At 47.5% G+C, this 13,026-nt stretch overlaps 1 pseudogene; it reads left to right on the top strand.

The window, feature by feature from the left end:
* Positions 1 to 9,666: 9,666 nt before the first annotated feature.
* LOC115097932 lies at positions 9,667 to 11,249 on the top strand (annotated as a pseudogene).
* Positions 11,250 to 13,026: the final 1,777 nt, after the last annotated feature.

The following is a 13,026-nucleotide window of genomic DNA, read 5'->3' on the forward strand; positions in this document are numbered from 1 at the left end:
TTGCAGTTTTTACTGTTTAGTTCTTTCTGCCCTCCTGCACCTTTTTTTTTTAACCTGATCTAGTTTGTTTCTGCGTTTCAGGTTAAGCTTCCCTTTTTCCAGGCCTGGACTTATCAGTAGGCACATTAGGCCAGAACCTAAGCGTGGCAAACATATGGGCAATCGCAGGCAAAGCAAAAAACATTCCTGCCTTCTAGCAGTAAAAAAAAAAAAAAGCCCTCCCCAGCCCTCTGAATTTAGGAAGAACCGCCACTCTCCCAGCAGATGCAGAGCCAAGGGAGATCTGCAGCCCTCCACCTCTTACCCGATGGGGCCTGCAGCGAGCTAAGGAGAGTCGTCCCGTCCCCTTCCCCTTCCCGTTCTGATCCTGCAGCAAGGACAACCCATCACCATCACCCTCTGCCTCCATCCTCTCCTGCCACCAGATGTGCGTCTCAGCAAGGCCAAGAAAAACGGCTGGCTCCACTCTGCCCACCCGTGGCTGCTGCCACCACCACCCTCAGTGCCGTCTCCCGAGTGGGTAACTGGGGTGACGGGCTCTGCACCACCACGGCAGCCCCTCTCCTGCTCCCCAAGGTGGCCCCGAGTCCAAATGAAAATGTACTGCCGGTGCTCCCTTCTCCTCTGAGGAAGGGGGGCTGAGGCACTGCCGCCGCCCGCTGTCCCTTACAGCCTGCAGGAGCCGCCAAGGTGAGAGGCGAGTGGGGCTGGCAGTCAGACCTTCTGACCGGCTCCTCCTGCTGTCATAAACTCCTTGTCCTCCCACACAGGTCTGGTCTGACTGGCGTGAGAGGGAGAGGAGCTGGCGGCAGGAGCAGCCGTTGTGGCTAAAGGCACCTCGCTGCTGGCCCTCCTCTCCTGCTGACCAGGCCACAGAGGGGGGAGGGAGAGAGCGAGGTCCTTGGGAGGATGGAACAACAGGGCTGTTCTTGCTGGTGGAGAGGAAGGGGGGGGGGGGGGGTGATGCTATCAATTGTACCTAGGGGTGACAGAAATCTAAATCCATCCCTGCCCCTTTCATGGTTCTCCCTGTGGAGGCATACACTGTTTCACACTGCTCTAGTCTCGGTTCCTCTAGGGCAGATTTTTGTTAATGCAAACTCCAGTGATGATTTTCTATTTAAAAAAAAAAAAACCCAAAACCTCCAAAGGTACCAGGTTGGTTGGCAGGGTAGCTGTGGTGAAGCGGCAGCCATTAAGCAAATATAAGCAGGTACATAGGGCACCAAGAGAAGAGGGGTGTGCACCACAGATTGTTGAAAATTTGCATTTTTTCGGTTGCTTCCTAGTTATAAGTAAATAGTTTGCTTATATTGCTTACTGCTATTTAGTGTTAAATAAATTCAAAAAATGTTTTTATGTAATATAGTTGTATAGTCTGGCCTGGAAGAAAACTGAGTTTTTAATCTCTTATTTCACCTTCTGCACTTATTGAGTCTTAATGTCTTGACACTTAAGCAATGGAAGGGCCGAGGGGGCACCAATGTTGGTCTGTGCTTAGGGCATCAGTTGGCCTTATTCCAGCCCTGTGTAGTCGGATGGGGTAGGGGTGCTATCTGCTTGACCGTATCTCTCTCTCAAGCCCTCTCCTCATCGCCAAAACCTGTCACCACCTGGCTGTCACTGCCAGCAGAGCCAAGGTCCTTTCCTCTACCTCCTGGCCACGGGAGCTCCTCTCTTCTTCTCGTAGCGGAGGCAGTGCAGGATTCCGAGGGCACGATCAGACCCGCTCTCTCCTTCCCAGCGTACAGGGGCTAAAACAGCCCAGGCAGTAGTGGCACAGCAGAGCTCCTCAGGGCTCAGCTATCAGCCCATTCTTTTTCTCCCCATTTGCTCCATTCTCTTCTGGTAGATTGTGGCTTCACAGCTAAAAGGCTTCCAGCAAACACCTGTTCTTCAAGTAAAAACAGATCTCAGCTAGATGAGGTTATATGTTAGTTCTTTAAGACAGACAAAGAACTGAGAATTTAGCTCTGTTGCAAACAAAACTGACTCTCATTCTCAAAAACATTAAGGAATGTCACACACAAAATTCCTAAAGCGTATTTTATCTGAATATGTTACACTACAGTAGTTAAAAACAGAACATACATTTCTTTTGTTAGGATTAGTTAGTGTGTGGGCCTGTCACTGCCAGCAGTGAGGTGAGAGACAGTACCACCCATAGGGAGGAGCCCCGTGAGCCTCACCGTCGGGAGGCGAGGTCTCAGTGACGTCAGACACAGTATCAGTCTAAAGTCTTTATTAAAGAGAAAGAGTGACACAACCCGCGGAGCGGGGGTGCCAGAGAGGGGGACTTACAGACCCAGAGACACAGGGTCCATAGATGGGAGAATACCCCCAAGTGGATACCTCTATAAAGTAGATGATGATCCGCATAGCGAGATACACTGATGATGTCTTGAGTAGAGATGGTAGTGGCCCGTGGAGCGGGGTACACTGAAGAAGGTTCTCAGCTGAGTTGATAGTGGTCCACAGAGCGGGGTACACCGATGAGGTCCTAGTAGAGATGGTAGTGGTCCGCGAAGCAGGGTACACCGGAGAGGGTCCTCAGTAGTGATGATAGCGGTCCGCAGAGCAGGGCACACTGATGAGGTCCTTAGTAGAGATGGTAACAGCCCGCGGAGCAGGGTACTCATGATGAAGGTCTTCAGTAGAGATGATAGTGATCTGCAGAGCAGGGAGCACCAGCGAGGTCCTCAATAAAGATGGTAGTGGTCCGTGAAGTGGGGTACACCAGAGGAATCCTCGGTAGAACAGTAGTCCGCAGAGCAGTGTACTCACGGGAAGAGTAGCAAAGGTTCCAGGGAAGCCCCCGGGAGCGTGGCAGGCAGAAGTCCCAAGCAAAAGGCCCTCCGAGGAGCGGATAGCTAAGACGAGGAGAGGGCCCCCGAGGAGCGGGTACCCAAGATGTCTATGCCTGGAAACAGGAACTGGAACGCAGGTCCTCTGAGAACGAAGTGGATTTAGCAAGAAGGGTTCTCTTTGCCAAGTTGTCGGTAGGCAGGGCCAGCTGGCTTAAATGTCCTGGAGGGATGATGTCATCCCGAGGGGATACCCCCGAGGTTCCTGTCATGACAGCTTTAAGACTGGCCAGTGTGCATGCACCTAAGGACTTCCGACGGCAAGATGGAGGTCGGCGGCGTCCATGCCACCCCGGGAGTGGTAGGCAGACCGTCGGCAGCTGGAGGCGCTGCCAGTCTACCCCACGGAGTCAGGAAGTAAAGAAAGAGGTGAGCAAGAGTGGTCACAGCCGTCCGCAACCGATGGGCATAACAGTACCCCCCTTCTTAGGGCCCCTTCCCGGGGGTTTCAGCTTCCTTGGATGTGAAGTATGGAAGTTTTTGATCAACTCCTTGTCAAGAATGTTCACAGCAGGCTCCCAGCTATTTTCTTTGGGACCAAATCCTTCCCACGAGATCAGATATTCCCAACACTTCCCGCACTTCCTTACGTCCAAGGTGCCCTCAACCTGATACGTGATATCTTCTTCTGAAGCTAGCAATTGGGGTTCTGGAGCTTTCTTGGAGAATTCCGATAGGATGAGTGGTTTTAACAGTGAGATGTGGAAGGCGTTATGAATTTTGAGTGATGTGGGTAGACGAAGGCTGTAAGTGACCGGGCCCAGCCGGTGGAGTACGGGAAAGGGCCCGATGTATCTGGGAGCAAAGCGAGCTGAAGGTAACTTTAGGCGAATAAAGCGGGTGCTGAGCTACACCTTGTCTTCAGGGTTCAACCGAGGAGCTGCCCGATGATGGGCATCGTAGAACTTCTTTGATTTTACAGCGGCTTGTTGCAGAAGCTGTTTTGTATTTTCCCAGAGTTGATGCAGTTCTTGAGCAGATGCTTGCGCTGCTGGAGACGGTACAGACAAAGGTATCAGAAGAGGCGGCAGAGGCTGGCGTCCGTACACTACTTGAAAGGGCTATGACCCAGTAGACGCAGACTGATGGGAGTTCAAGGCAAACTCGGCCCATGGCTATAAGGCGGACCAGTCATTCTGCCGAGAGTGCACGTATGCCTGAAGAAACTGCTTCAGGGTGCGATTAGTCCTTTCTGTCTGTCCATTGGGCTGAGGGTGATAGGCCGATGTCAAATTTTTTAGAAAGCGACCTCCAGAATTTAGCCTTGAATTGGACACCCCTATCCGAGAGGATGTGTCTCGGGAGTCCATGAAGACTGAAGATGACAAAGACTCAATATCTTTAAGGAAAAGCAAACAAAACACACAACTTATCTGATAAATACACTTTTAAATTAGAGACGGTTCTTTTCGTAGGTAAAGTTGCAGATATTGACAGTGTGGATGTTATTGCACATTTATTTTTGCAAACTTGGTAGAGTGTAAGAAATAAATGTTAACACTTAAAGTTTGTTTACATATAACTGCAGTCCATCGGAATTATTGCTGTCTAAAGACTCTGTCTTCCCTCTGAACCCCTGGGAGACTGCCTGGGTGGGTTCTGTCCCATATTTCTTTGGAAGAAGACCCAGCAGGAAGAAGAGCATCGTATTTTTCCTCTCTCAATCAGTACTTTGATAAAATCTGTTTAGTGACCCTCTTATAACATCCCAAACCCTATTAGTTGAAATTTCTCACTCAGCCACCGAAGCAGGAGAGTCACTACCACAAAGTGTACATTGGTGAGACTATTATGATTGATGCTTTCTATTTCTTGATATTATTGCTTGATATTTTCTGAGGAATGGTGATATTTCTGGTTATCCATTGGTGCATTACATATAGTCTGACTTGTTGCCGTTTCCAATTCAGTTTTTGTCTGCATATTCCAATTTATACTTTATGGTCACTTTATGCTGTCTGTCTGTCTTCTCCCTGTGTGAGTGAGGTTAAATATTCTGCTAACGTCATTTCCTTGTAGGGATCTATAGCAGCTTGGCATGTTCTGTTTTCCTAATAGGAGGCGTATTGGTATTTTAGGGCCTGCTGTAATATTTGCAGTGCTGCCTTTTCTTAGATAGGGATGTAACTGTTTGAGTGCTGGTACTTAGTATTGTTTTGGAATGAGAGGTTTATCATATTGTAATTGTAATTTAGTTTGCTCATGGCTTTCTGAGGGCCAAGCTCACACCTAACATGAGTTACAAAAGTCCTAATACCTTATGGGTTCCAAGGGTCTTTTTGTCTTTTATGCAGGGGTTTCTGGTTGACCTCACAGCAGTGCATGTAAATATAATATTCATGCTGTTGTGACATTTTTACTTCAAAATACTGTACTTTGCATGTCCTTTTTCATGTAAAATCTTGTGTTATAAATGCATAATTTGAAATTGCATGGGGAGATGGCTGGGCACAAAGTTGTAAGAGTCACTTAGGGTGCCTGATATCTTTGCACTGGCCCGGATTAGAAAAAGTATACAAATTAAAATTTAAAAGAAAACCAGAATGAGGAGGGGCCAGCACAGTAATTGTTTACATAGGGCAGCAAAATAGCTAGCACAGGCCCTGTGCAATAGCCAAGGCTGGCAGGAGCATTAGGCGGACTAGGCGGTCACCTTGGGCACCATAGTTGGACGTGAGTGTGGCGCGCCGTAGTCGGACGTGAGGGTGGTATTTTTGAAAGCAGAGAACGAGGGTGGAGAGGCACGGAGCGCTTTGGAGGTTTGTGGTGTGCGATGTGCGGGGTTCAGATTGGTGTGGGAGGAGAGAGAGAAATCACATGATCCTTGCACCGGCTCTGGCAGCAGTGCCCTGCAGTGAGGTGCTAGAGGGGTTCCCATCCCTCCCCAGTAAGAAGAGACCCCACCCCACGCAGTGGCAAGTGGAAGGGAGAGGTTGCATGACTGAGAAGGAAGGGAGGGGTGAGTGGCTTAGTGGGAAGGGGAAGGGGTGAGTGATTGAGAGGGAATGGGTAGATGACTGGGAGGGAAGGGAAGAAGGGGTGAGTGAGTAAGAGGAAAAGGGGGATGAGGAAGTAGAAGAGGGGAATAATAAGAAGAAGGGCTTTTTGTGTGTATGTGAGAGAGGAGAAGGTTTGTATGTTCCCTGCTCCCCTCCGCCTCCTTTCCACTAATCCATGATAATCTCAGGATGATTTAAAATCAGAAGTTCCCAGGTGTTACTTCAAAAGGTTTCTGGCAGTGAATGGTGTTTGTGTGGCTGTTACTGAGGTGACACCAGAATTTGAATGTTCTTTTGTACGGTGAGTTGGTGTGGGCTGTCCCTTTTGGGTATCTTAGCAGGGGCGGCAGCGTGGGAGGGGGGGGGGGGGGGTTGGGCATCTCATCCTATCCTATCCCTCACCTCAGGCAACAGATTGCCATGAGCTCTTCCTAACTACTGGCATCAGTTACCTATAAAGTAAAGCTCTGCTCCTGCTCTGGGCTGCCAACACTCCTAACCGCCTCCCACAGCCTGACATCATCATCAAAGGCCGTCTCAATGTCACACGGGTTAGCATGTCAAAGGAGACATTATGAGCCTGGCCTTTATTGATGATGTCAGGCTGGGGAGGCAGCTCAGAGAATTGGTCACATGGCAGCAGCAAATTTTCTGATGCACCTCCACACTCCAGGAGAGAGGAGGTGCCAGCATGGCCATTTGGCTAGGGCCTACAACGTTCAAGGGGGCCTCCTTTTGTTGGGCAAAATCTATTTCCAACATGTATAAATAAAAATTTCAATTGTAATTGAAGAATTTGCTAACAAAAAAGCTGTAAAGCCTTCTTAAATAAATACAAATTATTTGGGAACTTCAGAAAATGATTTATCTCATTAAGTATCACATCAGAACCTTACATAGGGGCCTACTTTTCTTAGCTGGCACGGGCCTAATTCCTGCTCTCTCTGGCCCTGCACCACTAACTTCAGCAGTCACCCGACACCCCTGCTAGATATTATGTCTTGGTTTATCATATAAGAACCGTGAATAACTATTTTCTCTGCTGATCCTGAAGAAAGGTCAAAATTCCCATGCATAAAGGTCTAAGCACTTAAGAAAATCCCTGGGTAAGAGGGATAAAGGCATCGCAGCCCATGGAGGTAGGGATCTTGGCCAGTGCTGCTGAGCTCTTCCCTGACGTGACTAAGAGCCTGCATTCTATCTTGGGCCTTGCACATCTGAATATGTGCCTGCAAGGATGTATCGATGTTGTTGCTGCCGCTGTTTAATAATGGAAGTTATCAAGCTTCACCGTGGCAAAGCCTGTGGATGGGATCTGTACATATCCAGGGCTGGAGCAAGCATATTAGGTGCCCAGCCTCTTACACACTTGCCTATTGTTGGCAGCTCTAGCAGAGCATTCCCCTCTCTCTCAGCCCACCCAGCATCCACTTCCAACTCTCCTCTCACTCTCCAAGTCCTGCCTCCCCCTCCTTTTGTGCCCCCCCCCCCCCCAATCACAGAGTCCAGCATTTCTCCTCCCTGTTCAGCATCTCTCATCACTTCTTCCAGCATAACCCCTTTCTCCCCTTCAGACCCTGCTCATTACACCAGCTTAACCCAAATCTTTTTGTCCCCTTTTTGTGGTGCCTAGCATCCTCTCTCTCTCTCTCTTTCTCTCTCTCTCTACCTCCCTTTTACCTCCTCAGTGCCCTTTCTGCCTGCCCTCTCTCCACAACTCCCCCGCCCACCCAGCTTTCTCTCTGCCTCCACTCTGTACATCGTCCTAGCGTCCATTCCCTTCTCCCTTGTGTTGGCGTTGCCAAAAAATGTTGTCACACTCTGTGACTGCTTATTTTGCTTCGTGGAAGAACCGGCCCTGCATCTGTCTTGTAACTTCTGTAAATAAACACTGTACTGTTTGAAAGCCCACACTGTGGCTGTATGTCTGGGGGAGTCAGAGCACCAGCTGTTTGCTGTGAGCCAATTTCCCGGGAGCAGGACAGCACAGGAGAGCTAAACCCCATGGATTCGGGATTCTGGTCCTCTGTCCAGTGAGAGAATTCACCTCCCAGGTCCACTATACCAGCACCACTAATAGCCCTTGTAACTGGGTCAGACTCCCAAACTGGAGGTTACACGGATATGTGAGGAAACATTTTGAATATCCTTTCAGCAGGGTAACTGACGTGAAGCTCTGGAAATGTACAAGGATATTTGTTTCTCAATGTATCTGGTATGTGAGCTTGAATCCACTAGATGACACTATAAACTGCATAATTGCGAGATGATATCAGTTTCCAGTCACTAATGTTAGGTCACTCACTGCTCCTGGGCATAGCTGATCCGCTAACTTGTTACCATGTATGGAACATTAGGATAATAAGGCAATAGTATGTACATTTGTGATTTGTCCCCATAGCATATGCAACACAGAGACGAGCATGAGTTTTGCTTTGCCTTACTTTTCTGTTTTCTTCGCCTTCGCATTTGTAATCGACACATTACTAATACTAAAGCACACACTAATTATTCTACGAAGCTCGCCTCTTTGTGATGTCTGAGGGCGGAGTCACAAGTCAGGAATTTATAATTTACACTTATAGCTGTCTCTTTTCCTTAGATATTTCTCTTGCAGATACACAATGCCTCTACTTCTGGGAGACAGAATAGACTGGGCATTAGTTTAGTATTTCGTACCTTTGGGGTATCTTCACCCATCTGATGAATCTGGTAGAATTGGTGATGCCACTATTACTGGAAACCCCCAGATTGGCTCTCCTGCCGGGTTTTACTGTTCACGCTGATGTCCCAGTTACAGGGGTGGCACAGACTTTTTAGCATGCTTGCACCACTCCTAATGTACGTCTGGTAGTTTCAGAACCTCCCCATGTTGAGGGGCATATACTGAGCCTAGTTTTAAACTCCTTGGATGCTGCTATCTGTTTGATTGTTCCTGCTATAGATGTTTGACTCATGGACCAATCAAACAGGTCAATTTTAAAACAAGCACGTGCACGCCCGTAGACGCATATATCTATGCACAAGCGAGGATACACTGAAAGTTTTAATCATGCACGCCCTTGTGCACGTATGTTTTTTAATGCATCAACCGCACGTATGTTCCTAATTTTAAGAGGTTATTCAAGCACAGCTAGCGCACGCGTGCCTTCCATAGGACCTCGTCGGCTTTTACGTGTGTGACAGCAAATTTTAAAACATACTCATGTGAGGCTCATTCCCAGGTTTCCAATTACTCCACCATTTGTCCAGTTAATAGCGAGGTCTTTCAGATCTTCTGGTTCTTCATCCTTTACGCTGCCCAGTTGACCCGGATCCCTCACCCTGTCCTTCAAGCCCTGAAACTCAAGATCTACAAACTTGCTCCTCATCAGGAGCAGCAGTAAAGTTATGCGGATATGTAGCGTACGCGCGCTGCGGGTTTCGTTTTTAAAATTCAGAGTTGCACACGTAAGTCTGGGCCAGACTGGGCATGGGCCCCATGATGGTGGACTGGATTAGAAACTGATTGGGTGATAGACTACAAGAGGGCAGTGGTACATGCAATTCACTCTGAGAAGAGAAAGGTGATTAGTGGAGGGCCTCAGGAATCAGTCCTGGGCCGGGTCTGTTCAATATCTTTGTGAGCAATATTGCTGAGGGGTTAGAAGGAAAAGGTTGCCTTTTTATGGATGACGCTAAGATCTGCAACAGAGTGGACACCCCTGAGGGAGTAGAACGAATGAGAAGTGAAGAGTGGTTGAATATTTGGCAGTTAAGATTCATTGTTAAAAAAATAAAAAACAAAACAAAACTGCAGAGTCATGCATTTGGGGTGCAGAAATCTGAGGGAGCAGTATATGATAGAGAATGAGAAGCTGATGTGCATTGACCAGGGGAAAAAGCTCAGGATAATAGCACATGGCGATTTCAAGATATTGAAAAAGTGTGGTAAGGCAGTGATTAGAGACAGAGGGATGCTGGGGTGTATAGGGTGAGGCATAACTAGCAGAAATAAAGAGGTGCTAATGTCTTGCACTGGTCGTTGGTGAGATCTCACCTAGAATATTGTGTTAAATTGTGGAGGCCATACCTCTGAAAAGATACAGATAGGCTAGAGGCGATCCATAGGAAGGCAACTAAAAAGTTATGGGATAAGCAGAGGATCTTTACCTGCAAACATTGATGGGGAAGCATAAGCATTCACCTGGTACCGTAGTACCTGAGACATAGGAGCAGCCAAAGAGTAACCTGTGTGGAATGACAGATATGACCCTAAGAGCAGTGGTGTAACTGTCAGGGGCTTCCGGTAAGGCACTGGAGTAATTTAAATGGAGTGGCCATGGTTAAAACCCAAACTTCAATGAGCCTGGGGAGGCTGGATGTTTTGGCCAATGGTTTCATTAGTGTTGGTAGCTGTGTGGGTTATTAAAAAACTGAAGGGGACTAGGGTATTTGATTTAGTGCTGGTCTTGTAATAATCATTGAGGAAGATGACAAGGCCTGAAATGACCTAGTAGTGGAGGCGGTAGAGGCCAATACTTTAGCACATTCTGGGCACTCTTGGGACTGATATGGAGGGCAATGGTAGGAAAGGGGTTGAACGTTCAGATAAAAGACATGGGGGATGGGGAGCTAGTGTTGGATTGATTATGGGAATTTATATGCTGATCTAGCTGAATCTCAACTGAGCAGACTGGATGGTATTTATTTATTTTTTGTCATCATTTACTATGTTACTTTCTTCTTGTAGTCTCATCACAATGGCTCATGCCTTGGAAGGCATGACTGCTGTAAACTGACAAGAGATTTGCTTGGTTGCTGTACACCTGCACTCACTGCAGAACCCAGAGTTGGATGAGGCTGGGGCGCTGCTCCCACCACGTGTCCTGGACAAAAATCTGACTTTGTGTGGATCCAGGAGAACCGATAATGCCAAGGGTCGCCCAGATTACAGGGCTAAGCAATGAGAACCTGAGCAGTAACCGGAAGCAGGGCTTCTGCCAAGATCTGGTAGGGGGTATACTGCGGGGCTTCCCGGAGCGGCAGGTCCAGCCCGTCTGCCTGGTGGCTCACGACGGGCTCTTCTACGACTTCCCGCTGCTGAAGGCTGAGCTGCAGCGTGTGCAGGAGGACCTCGGTGGTACCCTCTCATGCCTGGACTCCTGCCAGGCCCTCAGAAGCATGGACTGGGAGCAGGGCCTTGTGGTCAGCGGGAAGGGTTACTACACACTGCCAGGGGTGTACCAGCCGGCTCTTTGGGAGGGAGCCTCAATACTCGCATTTCGCTGAGGGCGATGTCCTGATGCTGCTCATGATCTTCCTGCACAAGGCCCAGGACTTCCTGCCAGTGGCAACTGTCGGAGCCGGGCAGACATTACTCCAGTGTAACAACTCTAGATCCTAAGAGAAAGGGGGGGGGGGGGGGGGAGGGGATCTTCCTGCATGCATTGTGAATGACAGAGTAAACTGATCCACTTTCACATTTTGTAATTCTTTTTCTACATAGGCAACAAGGGGAAAGGGAAGAGGAGAGGAAAATGAAATAAACAATTCTTGGTGGAAAAAATAGAAATATACAAGATGGCAGCAGATAAGGAGTGCTCATTCCACCCCAGATTCCCATTAGTGCCTGCTTTCTATGCTGCTGCTGCAGACCCAAGTTGATCTCCGCTTCCTTGCAGTGAGATCCATATTCAGTCACTGTCCGGATAGCAGTTAGCTGGATAATCATAACTGGCTAACTTTGGAGGTATATTCAACAGTGCAGCCTCACTGCTAACTTTAGGGCAGCTGTTGGGCTCAACCAGATTGAGCCGGATAAGTTAGCCAGCAAACTCAATTCCTCCCAATTGTGCCCCCCTCCCCAGAATGCCCCTAACTTATCTCACTAAATTCTAGCTGCCTAACTTATTAGCCAGCTAGAGTTTAGTTGGATAAGTGCCCAAATCTTCATTTAGCTGGAAAATGTCTGAGTTATTCAGCTAAATGTTTTTGAATATGGACCTCTGTGTGTCTGTCCCAGACACGCTTCAGCTCTGTCCCCGTTTTGACTCTTTAGCTCCTTCCCTGGATGAGCACATCACATCAGGGTCAGCCACAGCAAATAAATGCACTGGAGTTAACCAAGCTGAAAGAGCTGGATAAGGTGTGCCCGACCATCTGCAGAGAGACCTGGCAATTTATTGTAATAAAAATAAAAGAATAGATTAGAATTAGAGTGTAATTCAGGCAAAATGACTTTGGAAAACATCAACAAGTGATTATAAAATATAAAAACCAGATTGCTCTAGAATAAAGTCTGCCTGGAAATATAAGGATACAGCTGGTAGTTCTCTAATAGGGTCATTCATCAAAATGCGTTATGGCATTAACGCACGCAATAACGCATTAATGCACGCGTTAACGCCACAGCGCATGTGATAATAAAGCAATTGCACGGTGTGGATGAAAATTTCAGGAAGGGGCGGGATAAGGGAGGAGTTTGGGCAGGAATTATTAAAATCAGGGGCTATGTCGCACTGTACGATAACATAACGCATGCTATTGCACTGTTTTATTGCCGGAAATAACTACACCATTTTTCCTGGCATTAAGCTATGTGATATGCCTGTAATGCAATTTGGGATAAATTTTGAGAATTTCATTTTGGCCATTTCTGGGCTTAGGAGGGGAAAAGGGGAAGAGAGAGAGAGAGAGAGAGAGATTTGACATCATTTGGAGTGAGAAAAGTCTCACAAAGATGAAATGTTGTACCCTGTCATAGAGTCCATCAAGCGACTTTCCTCACTCCAAATGATGTCAAATCTCTCTCTCTCTCTCTCTCTTCCCCTTTTAAATCTTCACCGAGGTGTACTGTCATGTTCGTACGTCTCACTCTACATGAAAAACTGGCCCCCTAAACCCTAAACCACAACCAATACCTCACCTCCAGATATTAGATGGCCCTCCTATAGAGATATAAATACTTGACTACTATGAAGGCCTTGTAGATAGTTTCTCTCTCTCTCTTTCTCATGCAAAATAGGAATTATTGCAGGGCATGAAACTTTACTGCACCATGTGATACTACTGATGCAAAGCAGTATGTTATTGTGTGGTAATTCTAAAATCACCCTAAACATGCCCCATTTTTTAAATAATGCATTTTGATGAATATAGGGGTTAGATTCGTAGACCCTTTG

Source organism: Rhinatrema bivittatum, chromosome 1, assembly GCF_901001135.1.
Source record: "Rhinatrema bivittatum chromosome 1, aRhiBiv1.1, whole genome shotgun sequence".
Lineage (NCBI taxonomy): Eukaryota > Metazoa > Chordata > Amphibia > Gymnophiona > Rhinatrematidae > Rhinatrema > Rhinatrema bivittatum.